Here is a 22,454-nt window from a genome sequence, read left to right on the forward strand (position 1 = left end):
AACAAAAAAAGTTACATGTGGGGGCAGGAGTGTTTCTGAATTCTCAATGTGTTGGAAACAATAAGGGTCTTTAGCACTATTATTAGATTGATTTACAGCTCAGTGCTAAGAAGAACCAAGGCCAATAATTTGAATCTATTTACCAGGTCAACAGGAACTTAAATGCACAAGAAAGACTGGGAGATTATGCCTACCTTAGTGAGACTACTTTCACACTGAGGCAATATGTCATCTATTCATGTGCTGCTAACAGCAGAGAAAATCAGTATAGTTTCAGATTTTGGGAGACGGTGGTCACCTATATAGTTATTTCCAATGGGGTGATGAAGCAAACACACTAGTTTTTAAATCAATTCCTTTGATTTGAGGGCACAGGAATATGATTTACTTATGATAACTGGAAGATTGTACACCATGGAAACTTTATATAATCCACTCACTGATTGAATTTCTACTAGGATACAAATATGGTTCATGGCAGAATCATTAAGATGTTTGAGGTTATAGAAAACTACTCAAAAAAAACTCAAATCGTACTTCGAATGATAAGCTTTTGAGCTTCTGTTTATTTTCAGTGAGGGGCTTTGAGTTGTTACTTGTTGATCCTGTGCAGAAGCATCAAGTTCCATTCCCAGGAATAATGATGGGGAGGATGGAGGGTGGAAAGTGGTAATCGTTCTGAGAATGGGTCAAAAGGGAATACATGTATGCCTAGCACCTATGATGATCAGGCCCCTACGTTTTTAGATCTCAATTTCAACTGGATTCTTTTAAGGCACCTGTGACTCTAAATCTCCTATCGCCCCAAGAACTTGCCAGATTGGAGCTATATATATTGGAGAGACACTAGTGTACTGGCTCAAAAAGAAATTTGTCCAAAGTAACTTCAGTCTTTCTTTCTCTCTCCCAGAAAGGAGTAGGAAGAGTGGCCCAGAGAAATTTGAACATAGCTGACTTCAATTAGAATCAGCCCAGGAGAGGAAACAGGGCTTGGAAATAGATCTATCCATTGAGACATGCAGGACAATGGAGAGTAGGGACCGAGAGGCTAGAATAGGCCCAGACGCAGGGTGTGGGAAGAAGCCTAATTCCACAAGCAGAACTCATTTAAATAGGAGTTAAGAATGCAGATGGTGTCCCAAGCAAGCAGTGAAGAGGAAGAGGGAAACTAACATAAGGTGATGGGGTTTTCTGCCTAGGGCAAGGCCAGCTACAGTTAAGGGGAAATCAAAGGAAAGATGATACTTGTTAGTTATAGCAAGCAAGTCAGCATACAGACAAACATAATGGAAATTTCTTTTGGCCTGCCACATCCCAGCCACTGTGCTAGGCTTAGGATAAGACGTAGGTACCTGCAGTTTTGCAAAGCCAGGAATCCCAGCAGCTGGGAGGGAGGAAGCAAGCAATATGTACCAGAGAATGCTGCTAGAAAGAGCTTCAGATAGCTCTCTGAATTCTTCAGTTTGCCTTTGTCCAGTGTTTGGATTTTACCTAGTGCCAATACGGACACATATATGCTTGTCCCTTACAAAAGCACAGTGTAAGGAATACTGGAACACTTAGGCATACCGATTCTAAATCCTCTGCTCTACATTTTTAGAACCATGCTGCACTGTAAAATGCAGATAATACTAATCCCTGAGACCAATCTTTCTCTAGCGCTCTTATGAGAATTCAACGAAATCATAGATGTGAACATTCTTTGTAAACCATGAAGTGCTCTCCATAGCCTGGTTATGATGATCAAATTTATGATAAGCAATGCTCTAGTTTGGTCATGAATTGCTCTCATCTCTATACCCTTCTTAAATAACAGATGCCTAATCTCTTACAAAGTGAAATTAGGTAATGCAATTAGATGAGCTACTTTGATAAACTCATCTTAAAGACTAAGCTGCCCTTCTTAACTAATCCAATCTCTTGGCAAACCCAAGGTAAGGGCATAGACGGGTCCTGCCCAATATTACACTAGTTACAGTCGGTTGGTCACTTTCCTGGCATCTTTTTAAGTGTGTGGCAATAGAGTACACGTAGCAATAAATAATGTAACCCAAGTAAAATTAATTGATAAAGGAAAATAAGACTGAGGAGAAAAAAACAATTTAACCTAGACACGGGATAGTAAAGAAATTCGAACTGACACAGAGCTTTCTCTCTAGGAGCTATCCCATTCTATGTATACAAATTAAACTTTGTCCTAACCTTAAGTTTGGAGAAGAGCTGTCTATATTTCCTGTCCAATATCAGTCTCGTGAAAAGAGGGGCATCCCTTATTTTATCCTAAGCTTGCAATGGTAGCAAACGGGAGACTGGTCAGTTGTGATGTAACGTCAAGACCTTCTCTCCTGCTCCGCTAGCACCCAGCATGGCAGAAATCATGAGAAATATCTGTTTCTGCATCTCCTCCTTGGCACCAATCCCCATGCCCTCAGGCTGTTGAGGCAGGTGTGAAAACACAGAGGCAGTGATTTCTGCCTTGGGTGGCCAGTTCTCTCCAGGACCTGAGTAATGGTAAAGGCAGTCTGGGTCTAGTGAATTAAAGCTATCCATCAGGCTCCATGCACCACACTGATCAGCTGACAACAGGGAGAAGTAAGCTCTCACAAGGGGAATGGAAATGCAAGAATGGGAGATTTAAAATTAGGAACCATTTCAGGAAACAGACTGGTAAGGAGGAGAGCCATTATTCTATCAGATTTTGAAGCCACATTCAGGCTTTACCTAGAAACCCAGCCTCATTTTTCAGGGAAAGTATGGCTAGCCTATGAGTTATAGGGGAGAAAAATACTGAGACCATTTCATGTTTTTAGGCAAACATGAAAGGACTAAACAGGCCATCTTTGTTGCCTCCCGGTACTAAGCAGGCCAGCTTTAATTACCAAAAGCAGCTATCTTGTCTACATACTTGCTGTGCTGTTTAATCTACAATCCCAGGTGTCTCAGCCTCTCTATCTGTCAGCCAGCTCCACTTTTATGGAGAGGCAAAAAGATGTCACTGGGAGCAAGCTTGTGATCTCTCTTTTCCCAACTCAGTCGGTCTCTGTACATTTATTATTTCATTACAAGGAGAATCAAAAATGATAATCCTGGGAAATTAATTAACACAGAGCAATGTGGATGCTTATCCACTATGCATTGCCTTGCAAGTCCTAGTTCTGCCCCAACTAGCAAATTGAATCTGATACATCTTCATGCCCAGCAGGAAAAGAACGGATTATGCCTTTCCTCCCAGATGCTAAATCAGTTGCACTTCTCCAATTCTCTACTTCTCTGTCAGACTTCCAGGAAAGCTTCATGTCTAGTATGCGTATGACTGGGAACTCTTCCATATGGAAGGACGCTATACTACTCCACACTGCCACTCCATTCAAACCCAATTCTGATGGCACTTGTAGCAAACTAAATAGGTATTGACAAAATAGGCTGTTATTTGAGAAGCAGAAATAACAGACACCTTAATCAAAAATATCTCATGCCATGCTCCTGCTAATGACCTACTAGGATGCTTTGTTACCTTATTCATTCATTCACAAAAATTCACTGAGCAATTCCTCTGTAAGCTCCTTCATGTCACCCACTGTGCCAGAGGCCAGAGATACAATATAGTGGAGTAGAAGGACAAGTAAATCGATGTTTCAACTGTGTCAAAAGCGCTCCAATAGAGATAAGCACAGACTGCTGTGGGAACACAGAGGACAGAGACATGTAGAATGAGAGCATGAGTGAGAAAGCAAGCACTAACTTGGCAGAAAATTGCAGGTTGGAGACACTTAAATACCAGGTTTTCCTGCTTTAGAATTCAATGAAGGCCAGCACTGGCAGAAATTATGCTGTACATAATCATTCATTTCAGGCTGCTACATTTCTGCATAAGTTTTATAGCCTAGATGAGAATTTTCCAATAGAGCTGTCTCCAAATATAGAAACAGTCTCTATCTGCACTGTCCAAGATGGTAGCCACTAGCCACATGTGCATGTTTAAGCACTTGAAATATGGTTAGTGTCAATGAGGAACTGAATTTCTAATTTTTGTAATTTTAATTAATTTAAAAGTAAACATAAATTGTCACAGGAGGCTACCAGTTACCATATTACACAGCACAGGTCTAGATGGCATGTCGTATTAAGATGGAGTAAGTAAATGGTATATGGATCCTCACTAGGCAATTATACTGGACATTACAAAAGCTAAAGCTAAACAATTCTTTTCATGTCTTACTGCCACTACCAAATTTAGGGCCCACATCATGTTATACTTAAACTTCTGATTTTATGGAATTGATCATTTGTGAGCACTGTCTTCCTCCAATCCATCGTATCACTATGAGATTACTTTCTAAAATGGGAAATTACATAAAAAATGGAAGACCATTGAATGGTTATAAGTGGGTAAATGGAATGATCAAAATCTTCTTAATCTGATTTCAATTTACTTTTTCAACATTATTTCCCATTATACCACTCATGCTTCCTAAGCTTCAAAGTAATGCATCCTAGGCTTAAACCAATGGGATCTCTCACCATACATCAAATATGCTTGGCATTTTACTGTTCCTATACATTTGTTTAAGTTGTCTACTTTTGCTGGAATGCTCTTTATTTATCATCTCTGACTTTTGAAATCCTCAAAGCCAAACATAAATGCCACCTTCTCTAATTAGGCCTTTCTGGGTTTTTCCTTATCCAGCTGAAATTAATTTCTTACTAATATATATTATATATCTGATAGGAGTACAAACACAAATAACCAACAGTTTAAGTTTCAGACCAGAAAAACATAGATACTAACATTGATCTCCTAAAGTCTACGTATGGACCTCAGGCTATAATCCTCTAAACGAGGCATTTTTAGTTTCGCTATGAAATTTCATTGGGTTTTACAACATTTTTGGGGAAGTCTATTCCTCTAATACATGATGTAAATAAAACAGAATTCTGTGGTCAAATAAATTTTAGAAACTCTTCATGGAAAATGAAACTCTCTCTTTGAAGTCTCACTGTGCAGGACTACAGTATTTATCAGAACTTTTAACAAATTAATGAAATTTATTTAACCCAGACATTTTAAAACTTGAGTAACCATGTAAATTTGTTTTTTACAGTATGCCTATTAACATTTTATGGCACACTATGGCATTATGGAATACAGTTTAGGAAACACAGTCATTAAAAAATGGAGATTCCTTTGAAAATATTTCTGAAGATAATATTTAGGCTTGAAGTTACTATTTTAAGCACTGCTATTATTGCATTAAGTGATCGGAAACACTTAGAAGATGAAAGATGAATCAACTACTGTGTACTGTAGAAGCAGAAAAATCTTCCCTTCCTCCTTTCTAGGTGCTTTGGCTGGTCTAATAATTAAACTGGCATTAGACACATTACAAGAAAAACAAATTTAATTTTGTACATACAAGAGCCCCAGAAATATGAGACTCAAAGACAGTCAGGCAATTGATGTTTATACGCCATCCCTATGGAATGGGAGAGGGGCCTGGGGCTTCAAAGGGGAGGAGTGTAATTCACAGGACAATAAGAGCAGATGTTTGGTAATTAGATGTTTGCCCTGCCATATAAATAGGTCTTTCAGATAAAAAGTTATCTCTGGTAATAGCTCTCTTTCTGGAACAAGCCTCATATCTAAATTATTTTAGGTAGTTAAGGGAGAGGTAAAAGATTTTCTTGAGTCTCCTGGGTCTTGATTGCCTTTAGCTCAAAATAATCCACATGCCTAAGTAGCACATTCTGGGGGAGCCTAGTTTGCTCCCCTTCACTATCTACTCTAACCCCTGTTCTGTGCTAAATGTTAGGGGAGGGATGAAACAGGATGACTTGGGAATACAGGAAAAAATGAGATACAAACAAAGCCTGCCAAAATTTGATCTCTTTAGACTCCGGATGTCTACAAATTTGCCATTAGTTTTCCAAAAACAATGAATTACTGGAAAATATAACACATACTGCAATTAAATGTTGAAAAAAAAAAAACCCCAGAAAGTTGGCTCAGCACAGTGTTGTGTTGGTTTTTGTGGTGGTTGTTGTTTTCTGATACTGTTCTTAGTATGATTATATGGTTGAATGGACATAACTGGGGGGAAAGGAGTGAAGAATCTGTAACTTAGTACTGTGAAAAGAGAAGGGGATATTGACATGGCATGAAGAAGAGTAGAGATGAGATAATCATACCCCTGAGGATTGTGAAGCCTCTGTGTGTGTGTGAAGCATCTAATGGCTCCAAAATGTGATTATCTTCTGGTCCCCACACCACCTGGAATTGCCTAATTGCTATTCTCCAAGTCTCAAAGAAAAAAAAGTGCGTATGCAAAGACAAACAAGTTGGCAGGGCAGTTTGGAAAGCATGATGGCTCTGCCTGAACAGCAGTCAGAGCTGAGCCATGCAATTTGGAAAGGAAGCCAGTGTTGAATAAACACAATAAACACACAGTTTATTTATTGTTCCAATGTTTCATAAATATTATTTATTTTGGAAGGGGAGCATAATGGCAAAGTAATAGGGAGCAATTAGCATTGCTAGGGAAATAAAATGGAGCCTTCCCAAGAAAGGCTGGTAAGGAAGAGAGAAGCTGCATTCTTTTGTAGCATTTACATTGACATTTCAGTGAAAAGGGAATGGGGAATCAGTCAGGTGAGAGCAACTCATCAGTAATGCCCAGCCACCTCATGGACATTGACAGTTTAGAAGATAGGTTGAATTTATAGTTCCAGAAAGTTTCCTTTGGTGCAGATGTCTCTTACTATAAAATATAAAGAAGTCTTCCGTGCAGAAGTAGCAACCAAAGCAGACTTTCTACAGGATTGAGTAGGGATTAAAAGTTTTCAGACAAACCTAATGGCTCAAAAATATGTTTTATTGATGGCATCTTGTTTTAGAAAAATAATCTTTGTCATTTTTTTCTCAATGAATAAGTTAGCCAAACAAATGAAGAAGCCTTAGCAACCATAAAACTGGAACTTTGCTTATGTCACTAAAAATGGAGCATGTGGTCTTTGAACAACTATATATTATAATTTGCCAGAGATTAATTGCCACTTAGTTATCAGTCCAGCAATTTGTTTCATTTCAAAACATTTTGCGGCTTTCATGAAGCCATTTGGGAGACTTGTGAGCAGACTGTACTCCCTGGGACGGAGGGCGTTCTGATGGGTGCTGAGACTAAAGAATAACTTTCAAAGTGAAGATAGAAGTGATGGTGAATGATGAACATAGATAAGGTACCCCATGAATTTGAGATAAACTGAACAGATGACAATGCTTACATAAAATATGCACATTTCAAGAGAGAAGGAACTATTCCAGTTACAATGCCCAGGTAGCTTTTTATATAACATTTACTTATATCTGTGCATGAATTAATAACTCATGTATTCCCCAAATATCATAATTTACAGATAAAGATTGGAGAGGGTTTAAGGTGAAATTAAGACTATGATGCCTGTAGATGCAGGATCTAGTTACAATGTAGCTGTAAAGTGCTGCCTTGTCTTTGCCCCCTGCTCAAAATAAAGCTGTTACCTTTCTAGCCCTGTCCGCCATGGTGCTTAGTAGCCAGGGATGCATGGTCTCAGACATGTTTACCAAGTAAAACACTGACTTGAGGGACGCCTGGGTGGCTCAGTCATTAAGCGTCTGCCTTCGGCTCAGGTCATGATCCCAGGGTCCTGGGATGGAGCTCCGCATCGGGGTCCCTGCTCAGCGGGGAGTCTACTTCTCCCTCTCCCACTCCCCCTGCTTGTGTTCCCTCTCTCGCTGTGTCTCTCTCTGTCAAATAAATAAATAAAATCTTTAAAAAAAATAAAATAAATTAAAAAAATAAAAGACTATGATGCCTGTAGAATAACAAACTAAATGCAGCAAGTTTTAATAGTACCATTTAGATTACAGCACAAACTTTAAGAATGCTCTAAAGCCTGAGATGTCTACAGATTTCCTTTCAGATCCTGCGTTTGAAGAAAACTTCAGCAATGCCAAAACTATTCTCCAAAAGTACACCTAAAAACATATAAGAATAAGGCCAATATTTATTTTTTTCCAAAAGGACCTTAGATTTTATCACACTATTTTACCACACTAACAAAGTATCATAATTCAATTTATCTTAAGTTTAGTTTTGTTTTTTTTCTTAAGTAGGCTCCATGCCCCATGTGGAGCACAACGTGGGACCTGAACTCACAACCCCAAGATCAAGACCTGAGCTGAGATCAAGAGATGGAGGCTTGGGTCGCCTGGGTGGCTCAGTCGGTTAAGCGTCCAACTCTTGGTTTCAGCTCAGGTCATGATCTCAAGGTTGTGAGATCGAGCCCCACGTTGGGCCGGAGTCTGATTGAGATTCTCTGTCTCTGCCTCTCCACCCTGCTTGTACTCTCTCATCCTCTCTCTCAAATAAATAAATAAATAAATAAATAAATAAATAAATAAAATCTTTAAAAAAAAAAGAGTAAGACGCTTAACTGACTGACCACCCAGGTGCCCCAAATTGATCTTGTTTTAAAAATGCTTATAATTACACAAGTCTTGTGTAACTTAAAACTTCAGCCAGAAGAGACTATAGCAATAGAAGATGACCTTCTCTTAGTTTCCATGGAAACAACATTAAGGGGAAATAACATCAAGAAAATACATTTATCTATTTTTTAATGGACTTCTGATTCTACCAGGCTATTGAAAATTATAAAACTAAGGGGGGCCTGGATGGTTCAGTTGGTTGAGTATCTGACTCTTGATTTCAGCTGAGGCCATGATCTCAGGGTCATGGGATTGAGCCCCATGAAGGGCTCTGAGTTCAGCAGGGAGCCTGCTTCCCCATCTCTCTCTCCCTCTCCCTCTGCCCCTCGCCCCCATGCTTGCTCTCTCTCTCTCTCAAATAATAAATTAATTTAAAAAAGAAAATTATAAAACTAAGATCATAATTGTAATGACTTAAAGAGAAAACAGGGCATTGTTTTCTCCAGAGTAGCAGTTCTCAGAAGGAGGTGTTATTTTACCCTCCTCCCACAGAGGACTATCTAGAGGTATTTTTGGTTGTCACAGCTAGGAGTAGGTAGGGTTTGCCACTGGCATCTAATGGTTAGACCCGGGAAAACTGCTAAACATCTTACAGTGTACAGTATGAACCTCCCCTAATGATGCCTCCCCCACAAATTAAGTAGCCCAAACTATCAAAAGTGATCAGGTTGAGAAACTCTGGTTTCGAGGTTTCTGTGTTACTTTTACTTCTTAACTAATGGGATACTTAAAATATTGTAACGTGGGTGGGATAGATTTTTATAATGAGGAAAATGATAGAAAATAGTGGCAAAAATTCAGACTTAAACATTCAGATAATAGGTTCACATAATTGCTTTGCCTTTTACTAGATATGTGACGTTAATTAGGTTACAAAACCTTCTATAGCTTAGTTTCCTCTTTAAAAGAGAATTTTGTGTGAATTAGGAAATGATGCATGTGAAAGGATTTAGCATAGTACATGACAAATATAAAACATTCAGCGCATATTGTGAATAAATGAAATAAATATTAATTCATTTCTAAAGCAAACGCTATTTTATTTAAAGGTTATGTCAGACTGGCTGAAATAGAAAGCATGTTAGTCCCTTTAATGCTAATTTCTTTGACACCTTAAAGGAGACCTTTGGAGATACATAATGGTGAAAATAGCAAAGGTCAAGTGCTTTCTAAATAGTTGTCAATTGTATGAACTGTGGCATTTTTTATTAACAGTGAAGAAAATGCCCCTTTTCAGAGTAAGAAGCTGTTCATACACAGGCCAAGATTCAAACAAAAGAGTTCAAATAGATTTTTGCCTCCATCTGTAACGCAGTGTGAAAGGTAAGCTGAAGAACAAGACAACATTTGATAGATGGGCTCATTTGTGGTTTGAAAACTAGTTATTTAGGATCAAATCACAAGTGGAATATTCTCAGGCAGCGGTGCTTTTAGTTATATAGAGAGTGCTTGAGATTCATCATCATATTCCCACATAATTCATTGCCTGTAGAGTATAGTGGGAATTGATAACAGCTGTGGGCGAACTCATTATGGTAGCACTCTCTAAACAGAGTATCAAACTCTTTTTACCAGTTATATTGCCTACCCTTTTGGCCCTGGGCCTTTGTGTTTTGAAATCTTCAATTTTCAGTGCAAATATTTTGGGCTTCCCACCTATCATAAATTACAAATTCTATCAAAATTTCAAATGCAAAGTAGTTTAACACTAGCAAGTAGACAATGCACTCGGCAACTATGGCCCATGTCATTTAGTTTGTTTTAGGAAATGTCCTAATATACCTTAACAAGTGATGAAAAAAGAAAAAGATCAACCAGGCAGTCTGATCATTTTCATACAATACAGTGATATTACTATTTAATTACTTGAGTCAAATGGTTATGTATGTTTTACTTTGCGCCTGGCTGAAAAGGAGATATGCTGCTCCAGCCTGGTCAGAGAATGATATAATGACATTAACAAACTGTTCTAAAAGGATCTTCATGGAAAATTATTTTCTATCCCCAATCTGCTCATTTCTTTGGAGATTTCTACGTGATAACTCCAAAACTTACTGGGATAAAAAGAAAAGTGATGGCAATAATTCTTTGGTCATTAAAACAGCACATGCTTTAATACAATTTTCATTCTCACATGGTCAAATTCACTGCTCATATATTTCCCCTTTGGTCTAAACTCTCAAGACTATCACATAATTAACTATCTGGAATTACCCCAAAATGTACTACATCCACTTAGTACCAAGAAATTGATGGCTGTGTTTATTCTATGGTTAATCTTGTTTATCCTTTACGATTCCACAAGTGAAGAGAAGCATTGCATTAACTCCACCCTTGAACAAATTTTGTTTAGGAGACTTCTGAATAGAAGCAGTTATGTGTGACTCAGGCATCTGAACAAATGCTCAAGCTCCACTGACCCAAAATATTTTCTCTGGGTTTGTTTTTACAACCACTTGATAACATAAACTATTTATATTTTTTAAAATGTTCAATGCAGGGGCACCTGGGTGGCTCAGTCGTTAAGCGTCTGCCTTCGGCTCGGGTCATGATCTCAGGGTCCTGGGATGGAGCCCCACATCGGGCTCCCTGCTTGGTGGGAAGCCTGCTTCTCCCTTTCCCACTCCCCCTGCTTGTGTTCCCTCTCTCACTGTGTATCTCTCTGTCACATAAATAAATAATATCTTTAAAAACAAACAAACAAATAAATAAATAAATAAAATGTTCAATGCATTTTGAGATGATCTTATAGACTTGGACATATTGGTCTATGGTAGCTTTGCGATCAGTCTTGTTTGTTTCAAGCACTATGTAGAAGATTTTGGAAGGATTCCAGAATAAATAATAGAAATAATACCTCTAGCACTGACTCTCTCCTTGGGCCATATGCTCTCTCATGTTTAAAAGCAAATTGCTTTACACTAAGCACGGCCTGCAATTACAGCTTGGAGAATGAATGCATTGTATGCTCCCTTGACATGCTGCTAAAGTACCATGTATTATTATTTTCAAATCAGTGAATAAATGGAAAATTTCTATGCATCAATGATTTTTAGTTGAGAACAAACAACATATCTAAAAATAAAGCTTGTGCCAATGGGTAGATTTTGGCAAGTCTCTGAATTAGAAGAATAGTGACAGCAGTGATTGGAAAATGGAAGGGAATAATTAAAGTTATTTATAAGCATATATATATTATATAAATCAACCTATTTAGTATAAATTGTGGAATCATATGAAAACTTAAACTTGGTTCTATGGTAAGTAGCTTTGCTACTATGTAATCTTATTATTTTTTTCTATTGTAATGTCTAATTAACTGGGAAACCAAAAGTAGTACATAATCAAGCTTCACATATTCAATGGATGATTGATTGCATCTCATTCAAACCCAGCTCAGGAATCATTTCCTCCCATTATTTAACATACAGTACTAGAATGTGAAAAGTATAGAAAGAACAGATTTGCTTTTTCCTGTAACTTGTAGAGGGATTAATATAACAGATAGGAAATATTTATTTTAGAAAATAAAATGATTTTATTTTTCAACCAACAATATATATAATAAACATATAAACCCCCACTATGAGTAATTAGTATTTTGGCATGATCAGACACAAATTTTTAAATATAGAAGGAACTTTATTAAACCTTGTTGATCAAAAATTACAATAGAGTATATTTTCAGCCATTTCAGAATGGTTGATTTTAGCAGATAATATGAAAATAGTGCTGTTGGATTCTAGTAAAGGTACAAAAATTGGGAAAAAGGCCAGTCTTGTGCACAAAAGGTTTGTGATTTGACTAAGGAGTTAGTAATATCTGGCTAAGCTTTGCAAAACCCATGGAAGCATTTAAATTCTTATAATTGAGAGAAAAAGCCATGATTAGGAAGAGATGACAGAACCATTACACACACATACACACACACACACACCACAAAGATGAGACCAGAATTCAGAATGCTGTGATCAAGAGAATATCGAGGATGGTTTATGAAAATTTCAAAACAAAACCTAATATCCCAGAAATTTCTCTTTAATACATATCAGAGTACCCTACATAAAGTAACTCTCATTAGAACAGAAATTCTCTTGAGGGCAAGGGTCTTGGTTGTGCTTGGATAGCATAATGTAATTCAAAGTATAGATAATACACCTTTAAATGAGTTTAAATTCAGAGGTGTGCTAGAGCTAGTTCAAATCAATTCATGATAATTAAATGATAAATTTTCATGAAATTTGTGAACATGTTCCCATTATGTAAAATTAAAATATGTAGGCGTGACATCAGCACAATGGCAGGGTAGACAGCTCCAAGCTCTCATCCCTCCACAGTAACACCAAAAAAAATAAGCACTGTCAAAAGCAACTTTATCATAATTCTGCAGAAGAATCAAAGGTTTACAGCAACCAAACAAACACTGAACCAAGAAAAAAACAACTTATAAATGGTAGCAAATCTTTGTGGCATTTTACTTGCCCTTCCCCCATCCCCTCACCAGCTTAACAGCAGTCTTGAAGATGATAAACTGCTTCCCAGTGCGGAATCTTCTCTCAAGTTACAAAGGAAGCAGAGCAGGCCTTACAAATTATTGTGTTATGTTGGCTTTAACCAGTCTAGGGATTACCTGAAGTATTGTCACAAGTTATTTGTCCCTGTTTCATCAAACTCAGAACTAACTCAGGCCATAAAAGTGGCAGTCATTTCTTAAAAACATCGCAAGGTGAACAAACAACCCTCAGAAGCCTGGGTCAAAAGATTGAAGTTGAGGGGTGCCTGGGGGTGGCTCAGGTGGTTAAGAGTCTGCTTCGGTTCAGGTCATGATCTCAGGGTCCTAGGATCAAGCCTTGCATCAGGCACCCTGCTCAGTGGGGAGTCTGCTTCTCCCTCTGCCTCTCCCCTCACAGGCTTATGCACTCTCTCTCAAATAAGAAAAAAATCTTAAAAAAAAAGATTGAAGTCGAGACATATAATAGACCACCTAATGTCTGGAAGGAGAAGCTAGGTGGAGTTTCTTAAAAAAAAATTGGTCATTCAAAAGTACCCACATTTATAGGGAAATTTAGAAAGTTACAAGCAAGAACAGGGTAAGACACATATACACATTAGACCGGAGAAGACACCAGACTTATGCCTTGACCTGATCCCTAGGCTCAGTACAAGCATGGATAACTGTTGGAAAACTCTAGTAGATTGACAATCGGCAAAGAATAAGAGAGGTATTTTCCTTAGCTCCTGGCATTCAAGGAAATTGCTATAAATACTAGCTGAACACAGTCAATATGAACAGACAACTCAGTAATCATGCACAAGGAATATAGACTTTTCTAAAATAGTTTTGAGAAGTCATTAATCAAATAGACTACTACAATCTTCAATGATTAAAGAACTCAATAAACCTGAAAGAAGATTTTGGTTTTCAGATTTACCATAATTTAACATCCACATGTCCAGTTTTTAACAAAAAATAACAAGGCAAACAAAAAACTGAGAATGCATAGCTCATTCAAAGGAACAAAATATATTGACTGAAACCATCCCTGAGGAGGCCTATATGATGGAATTACTAGGCAAAGATTTTTATAACAACTGTTTTAAGTATGCTTACACAGCCAAAACGGACAAAAAAGTAAATGAAATCAAGAAAATGACTCAAAAACAAAATGAAAATATCAATAAAGAGATTCACATTATAGAAGTAACCAAACAGAAATTCTGGAGCTGAGAAGTAAAATGAATGAAATGAAAAAAATCAGAGAGATGTTTATAGCAGGTTATATCGGACAGAAAAAAGAATCAGCAACCTTAAAGATAAAGCAGTTGAAATTTATGTGTTCGAGGAGCAGAAAGAGAAAAAAAAAGAAAAGTGAAAAGAGCCTAAGGGAACTGTGGAACATCATATGCATTATAGGAATCCCAGAAGAAGAGAGAGAAAGGAGCAGAAAGAGTATTTGAACACATAATAGATGTAAACTTCCCAAATTTGATGAAATAAATAAATGTATAGATCCAAGAAAAGACTACCTACAGAATGGGAAAAAATATTTGAAAGCATATCTTTTAAAGGGGTTTAATATCAAGAATATATAATGAACTATAACTCAACAACAGAAAGACAAAAAACAAAATTTAAAAATTGACAAAGGACTCGAGTAGATATTTCTCTAAAGGAGATATAAAAATGGCCAATAGGGCGCCTGGGTGGCATAGTCAGTTAAGCAGCTGACTCTTGGTTTTGGCTCAGGGCATGATCTCAGGGTCCTGTGATCCAGCACCGTGTGGGGCTCCCTGCTCAGCCCTGAGTCTGCTTCAGGATTCTTTCTCCCCCTCTGCCCCTCCCCCCACTTGCTTGGGCTCGCTCTCTTTAAAATAAATAAATAAATCTTTTAAAAAATAAAAAAATAAAAATCACCAATAAGCGTATGAAAAGATTCTTAACATCATTAGTCATTAGGTAAATACAAATCAAAACCATAAGAACACAACATTTAACACACACTACAATAGCTATGATTAAAAGAAAACAACCATGAAATAGATGTTGATAAGGATGTATAGCAATTAGACTCTTCATGTATTAAAGGTTGGAATGCAAAATGTTTCAAACACTTTGGAAAAAAATTTGACAGTTTCAGAAATATAAACATGACCTAGCAATTTTACTCCTAGGTATATGTACTCAAAAGAATTGAAAATAAGGACTCAAATACCTGTACACCAATGTTCATTGCAGTATTATTTACAATAGCCAAGAGGTGGAAACAACCTAAATGTTCATCAACAAATAACTAGATAAACATAATCTATTATATACATACAATAGACTATTATCCAGCCATAGAAATGAATGGACTTTGGTATATACTATAGCATGGATGGACTTGAAAATATTATGCTATATGAAATGAACCAGATATAAAAGGAAAAATATTCTATGATTCCACCTATTTGAAACATCTAGAACAGGTAAATTCAAGAGACAGAAATTATAATAGAGGTTATTAGGAGCAAGGGGAGGGGAAATGTGAAGTTATTGCTTGATGGGTACAAAAAGTTTCTCTTTGAGTTGATGAAAAAGTTTTAGAAACTCAGATAAGGGATAAGGGGTAAGTTACAACAACATTGTAAATGAAATTAATGCCACAGAATTGCACACATTTAAAGTGATTAAAATGGTACAGTTTATGTCATATATAACACAATAAAATGATTATAATAAAACCCACAGCAATAAAAATAAAAACCATTAAATAATATATAACTTACAAATTTAATTTATATTAAAATTAAAGGTAAAACTTGATTTCAGCTCCAATATGTAAAGAGTGTGGAAGTTGCCATCCCATCCTTACATGAATAAGCTAAATATCTTAAAATCCACTTTTCTTGGACTAATCATTAAACTGAGGTGGCAGGAAAAACCTCTACCCTGAAATCTGGAGAGTCAAGCAAACACAGAAAGTCATAAACAAGATATGCTTACTTGACACAGAAGCTGCTAGAGCTGTAACTGGTAGGAACACTTACATGGCAATTTCGATCAGTTGTTGGAGGTTGAGTATTGACTAGTGTGGGAGTGAGAAACTGCTGGGAGCCACCGTCTGAGAAGGAGCCCCACACTTTCCTTGTTTTTACTTCTAGTAAGCCTACCATGTTCTCCTGGTGAAAATCCCAAAATATCCCCTAATGGTTCTGGCAGGAAGAGAGGAAGATTAATTGTTGTGAAATACATCCAGAGCCTTATTCATAAGAAATAGTATTTTCATAGAAAAAGACTTTACCAGAACCTTATGCCAGGTGAAGAAAGGACATTTCTTCTACCCCAAGCTTCTGTAACTTTTCTGTTATCTAAGAGAGAGAACAATACCAGTAGAGAAATGCTTGTGAAAGTTATAATCTGGAGACATGGGACAATAAAATATTGAGGTGTACAGAATTTACCACCACATCAACAGGGCTCTAGTGCAATAATAGTGGACTACAGATGAAAGAGTTGAAAGACACAGACTCTATGAGCATGAGTACTTGGGGAATTCCAAAGCAAACAAGGGAGACCAAAACAAGGGCACTGGAGAAATTTGAAGCCTTGGGCACATACAACTAAAGAAAACATTAAACATGAAACATTAAATAGTCTAATAAAAAAAGCCTAGTAATTAGCCAGATGAACACGAATCTTCATATTAAAGGACTATTTACCTCAATTCCTACTACTTGATATAAAATGTCCAGTTTTTTCAACAAAAAATTAAAATGAATTCCAAAAAGCGAGAAAAAAAATGCAGACAGAAAAGACAAAGCAAGCATCAAACTACACTGAGATATGAAACAGATGATTAAATTATCAGATAGGAAAGTTAAAATAATGATGATAAATATATTAAAGGCTCCAATGGAATAAGTAGATAGCATGCAAGAGCATATGGGTAATATAAGAAGAAGATGGAAACTCTAGGAAATAAAGAAAAGAAAATGCCAGAAATCAAATATCACATAAGCAATTAAGAATGTCTTTGGGGCGCCTGGGTGGCTCAGTTGGTTAAGCGACTGCCTTCGGCTCAGGTCATGATCCTGGAGTCCCGGGATCGAGTCCCGCATCGGGCTCCCTGCTTGGCAGGGAGTCTGCTTCTCCCTCTGACCCTCCTCCCTCTCATACTGTCTCTCATTCTCTCTGTCTCAAATAAATAAATAAAATCTTTAAAAAAAAAAAAAAAGAATGTCTTTGATGAGCTAATCAGTAGACTGGACATGGTTGAAGATGGAATTGGTGAGTTTACATACAGGCCAATAGAAACTTTGCAAACTGAAATAAAAAGTAAATGAACAAACAAATCCCCAGAACATCCAAGATCAGTGGGATGAATTTCAAAGTGTGTAACATACATGCACTTGAAATAACACAAGGAAAAGAAAGAAATAATTCAGAAGAAATAATTAATAACCAATAATTTTCTGAAATTGATAAGAAAGATCAAACCACAGATCTAGAAGATCAGAAAAGACCAAGCAGGATAAATACCAAAAAATTGACACCTAAGTATATTATATTCAAATCGTATGAAACCAAAGACAAAGACAAAAATTTGAAAGCATTTGGAGCAGGCATGGGAACATTACCTAAAGAGGAACAGAAAGAATTAGAAGAAACTGCTCTTTAGAAACCATGTAAGCAAGAAGAAAGTGGTGTGAGAGGAAAGCAAAAAAAAAAAAAAAACCCAACCAGCTAAGAGTTCTGTATCCAGTGAAATTATCCTTCAAATGTTAAGGAGAAATGCTCTTTCAGACAGGCAGAAACTGAAAGACCTATGAAAAATAAACTTCCCTACATAAATTTCTATTGCAAACTATTGTGGAACAATGGCTCATCATTTGGCATAATGTGCTCCACCTAATAAATGCTAATTTAATAAACTCATAACATGCAGTTAAATTTTAAAGGATGGATTCATTCTGTATGACACTGCAATAGTAAATACATGATCCCAATGATCATCAAAATTATAGAACTTTACATCCTAATGAATGAAACAATTTAAAAAATCATTCAAGAGGTTGGGAGATCTCAGATGAAATGAAGAATGTGACAGAAGAATCTAAATGTATAAAACCTCACTTAAAGAAATGGAAAATAAGGAAGTGCCCTACATAAGTTTGAAATTTAATGGAATCTGATCTACAACAATATCAATCTACCAGTAGAATACCAATCTACAACATATCTAGGAATTGAACAATAAAATTAATGAGTGGTGAATGATGGGTGCCAGGTTTCTCATTATTGGAGTGAGAGGTTACAGATAAATAATGAGAGGAGGCTAGAATCATTTACATGATATGGAATAGGGTAGGAGACAGGTAACTAAACATATATAGATTTCCTTGCTCTTATAGCTGAGGGGACCTAGACATTATAGTTGTTATAATCACACTTAGCACCCAAGATTTTAATTTCTAACACTATTCTCCAACAAAAGAAACCAGGACTTCTCAGAGAAAAGGATGATTCTAGGACCAGAACAGGAAATACATATGACTAATTTAGAACATTTTGTGTGCTAGAAAGTTAGTGCTAAACAAACAAATGAACCACAATAATGTGAAAAGGCTAGGAATCAACTGAAAGAGCCCAGTTGGCCAAGTTGGAAAAATTCAAGCAATAACAACAACAAAAAGTAGTACTGAATTATAACAAAGATGTAGGATAAGTATACATGAGTCCATACTTATATAAACCAATAACTAACTAAATAACTAACTAAATAAATAAATAAATAACTGGGAGAGAAGAGACAAAACTAGCATGGAGAAGAATTCTGACTATTTTTTTGTAGATACTCCATCCTTAAGGAAAGGAAGTATAACTCCTCATTCTTTTTAAGTGTGGGCTGCACACAGGGACTGATTTCCAGAATACACTATGGAAAAGAGGAAAAATGAATAATTTAATGCTGGAGAAATCTGACAAATGCTATTTCAGCCAGGGGATCAAGATGAACATCAACAGTGATAAAGCATATTGACAGGACATTCCCTTGATATTATGTGATAAAATGGTATGTTAACCCTATGGTCCTAGCAGAAAGCACACAACCATAGTCTAACCACGAGAAAAAAAATAAATCCAAAAAAAGGTAAATTCTTGATTGCCTTCACTTTTCATTCCCTTTGGACACCTGTGGGATTTTTTATATATGTAGTCCAACAAATTCATCAGGTTTTAACATCTAGGGTTCATTCTCGTTCATTTTTTCCTGGCACCTGGTGAGAGAACTCAGTCTACAGATTCAAGTATTCCTTTATTTCAGAGCAGTTTCATCATAAAGTTAAATATACATATATTTTTTTCTGTTTCATTTGTTCTGCTTTATTCAGAAAAACCAACTATCCAATTTTAAGGGCTTCAGTTGTTGGCTTCCACATGAAACTTCTAATTAGTTGTTCTTCTATGTAGGTTTTTAAAGCGTTGCCTATAACTCTCATAGGTCTCATTCTTTACGTCTCTGACTTAGGACTCTACAGTGATGTACGTTGAGTCTACACTTCATTGAACAGAAACCGACAAGGGAAAAAGTAAAATTTTTTTCTTTCGGTTTCACGATCCATTCAATACCACTGAAACACAATAAGCACTTGGATACTATATGGTTCACCTGCCATTACTTACATTGCTTAACATCTGCAAAGCTGAAACTCGGCTATCTCCTTGTAGCTTTTCCAATGTGTCTAGCCTTGCTCCCAAGTCATTTCTCTTAGATACAGACTGAACAGTTAACAAATAACATACATTTAAGCATCCTGGGTTTTGTGCATTTAATGCATTTGTCACGCACAAAGTGATGCTCTCTTCTTGCTTTGATTTCCACACTCCCAAGTATCATCTGTACAATTTAAGGGGCATTTACAATTAGAGGTGCTCTTTCCCAAAATTCTGCTTGTCTTTATTTTACAAAAATGTGACAGATCATGAAACTGTCCTTCAATTTGAGCCTAAACTTTCAGAATCTGTGGTTTTGGCTTGTGGTCTTTCCCGAATTATACTACATATGTTGTTTTCTTCTTTGCTTTTAGCCCTTTCCATGAGAAGTTGTGAAATCATAATGAAACTCCACTGTTTTCATGTATACGTACATGTATGAAATATAAGTATATGGATAATATATGTCTATATGTCATTTTGTATATTCATGTACATATACATTTAATTAAAGATTTCTTATTACTTTTTTTTTAAGATAGAAAGATTTTCTTTATTAATGACCTCAACCAAATTTCTTTAGCTATAGGAGTTTTGAACTCCAATACTTAGGAGAAAACCAGTTAAAATTGTATTATCCTGCAACTCAGTAGTAACATATTGCCCAGGGAAACAGCTTGGAAAAGAGGGGGGAAGGGAAGGGGAGTGAGGGAGGGAAGGTAAAGAAAAGGAATGAAGTCGATCAAGTGGAATTCTTGTTTTAATTCTTGAGAACAGTGAAGTTCTTGCAAGCACAGCTTGTTTCTGCAAATTATTTTCCAAACAGGTACAAAATGGAACCAAAACAGAGAATCCCTTAAGAACCTGAAGAGGTGCAACATGAAAAGCTAAGATTATCCAGCAGCAAGTATTGCAGCCTTCAGTCACCAGCTGCCTCCTGTTACTGTTCCCAAGAGTTAGCGGGATGAAAATGTCTTCCCTGTAATTATTTTCATTTCTTTTTTCTCAGCATCTGGGCATGCATGGTTCAGCACCTTGAGGAGGTCGGATGTTTTTGCCGAATACAAGTGTGACTATAGGCCTTCGAGCACTTGATGCGGTAGTGCAGATAGTCCTGAGAGGTTGATGGCGTTGTCTCTGCGGGCACTGGGGTGGCAAGGGAACAGCACGAAGGTAACATAGTCAATATTGTTGCCCGCGGCAGCACTGATGTCTTTCAGCTCCAGAGGAGGTTCCTTGTGGCTAAAGAGGACCTGGGGGGCTGTGGGGCTGGCTCTGTGTCCTTCTTTGAACTCCAGCATGAACAATGACCACACTGTTGTCATCCTTAAGCATTGTGCTGAAGACTACTGTGACTCTGTCCTTCTCACACTCACCATATATGGTCTCATCAACCCTGTAAAGGATAACTGCCTTGTTCCCTCCTTCCTTGCCTTCTTCTTGGAATTGGAAGGCTTTCTCCAAGACAGAGGCAAAAACAATTTCATTTCAACATGCCAGCCAGATACACAATGGAATCCTTGGGTGCTGGCAGATTTTCAAGGTCATATAGCAAAAAGACATTGTATCCTCATTCAGGATTTACCATCCTGAAGAATATATACTCAGAACCTGAGTCCCGATTGTGCGTTCCAGACAGCTTAATCCCTTTACTCCACCATCAAAAATTGAAGTAAGTAGACATAATTATTCTGCTGTCTCTTGACAGATCTAACGCTCTACCTTGGCTAGTAGAGTCGGGTTTTGGGATGATTTTAACATCGTTTATCTCTTACTGGGTATATATACTCATTTAAAAAATATTTTATGGATATTTTGAACCTCAAAGTCAAGAGCCTTGTTTCTAACCCATTATTTACAATACAATAGCCTTTCTGCAGTTTTATTGGAAGCAAGGAGATCTTGGATGATTTGTATGTTTGTTTGGCTTTTGTCGACAGTGTACATTGGAAGGTGGAAATAAATGTCACTTATTTTTTCTGTACTTCTACAAGTTTCTCTGTCTTTGCCGTCTATGTTTTGGAGATATCTGATTTTCTCTGATTGTGTTTTATTTTTAATAAATAAGGTAACTGGGAAACAACCCCAGAGAGCTATTCTTGTCATTCTTTTTGTCCTTGCTATGGTGAGTGCTGTGAATTGTGCAAGACTGTTGAATCACAGATCTGTACCTCTGAAACATATAATGCATTACATGTTAAAGAAAAAAAAAAGAAGAAGAGAGCAGGAGGGGAAGAAGGAAGGGGGGGAAATCGGAGGGGGAGATGAACCATGAGAGTCGATGGACTCTGAAAAACAAACTGAGGGTTCTAGAGGGGAGAGGGGTGGGAGGATGGGTTAGTCTAGTGATGGGTATTAAAGAGGGCACGTTTTGCATGGAGCACTGAGTGTTATATGCAAATAATGAATCCTGGAACACTACATCAAAAACTAATGATGTAATGTATGGTGATTAACATAACATAATAAAAACAAAACAAAACAAAAAGAAGCAGATGCAGTTGTGGGCTACTTCTACTTCCTCAAATGTAAAATGATGTTATGACTTCAACACGTCTTATTTTCTCCTCTGGTCTCTCTACATGTCTATGCAGATGAGCCACCTTTGCTATTAAAATTTTGGATCCAAAATTCAAGGTATAGCAACTGGAGATTCAGACGTTCAGAGCAAATTAAGGTGTGGTTTTGTTTAATAAATAAATATCATGAAAAATAACTATGCTTTGCATTTCT

The 22,454-nt window shown here is 36.9% G+C and overlaps 1 non-coding gene and 1 pseudogene across 1 annotated transcript; one reads left to right on the forward strand and one right to left on the reverse strand.

The window, feature by feature from the left end:
* Positions 1-7,460: 7,460 nt before the first annotated feature.
* Positions 7,461-7,591, forward strand: LOC123323523. Its single transcript, XR_006539457.1, has one exon. It is a non-coding gene; the product is annotated as a small nucleolar RNA SNORA63 (small nucleolar RNA).
* A 13,086-nt stretch (positions 7,592-20,677) lies between these two features.
* LOC110576817 lies at positions 20,678-21,309 on the reverse strand (annotated as a pseudogene).
* Positions 21,310-22,454: the final 1,145 nt, after the last annotated feature.

This window comes from Neomonachus schauinslandi, chromosome X, assembly GCF_002201575.2.
Source record: "Neomonachus schauinslandi chromosome X, ASM220157v2, whole genome shotgun sequence".
In the NCBI taxonomy this organism is placed as follows: Eukaryota; Metazoa; Chordata; class Mammalia; order Carnivora; family Phocidae; genus Neomonachus; species Neomonachus schauinslandi.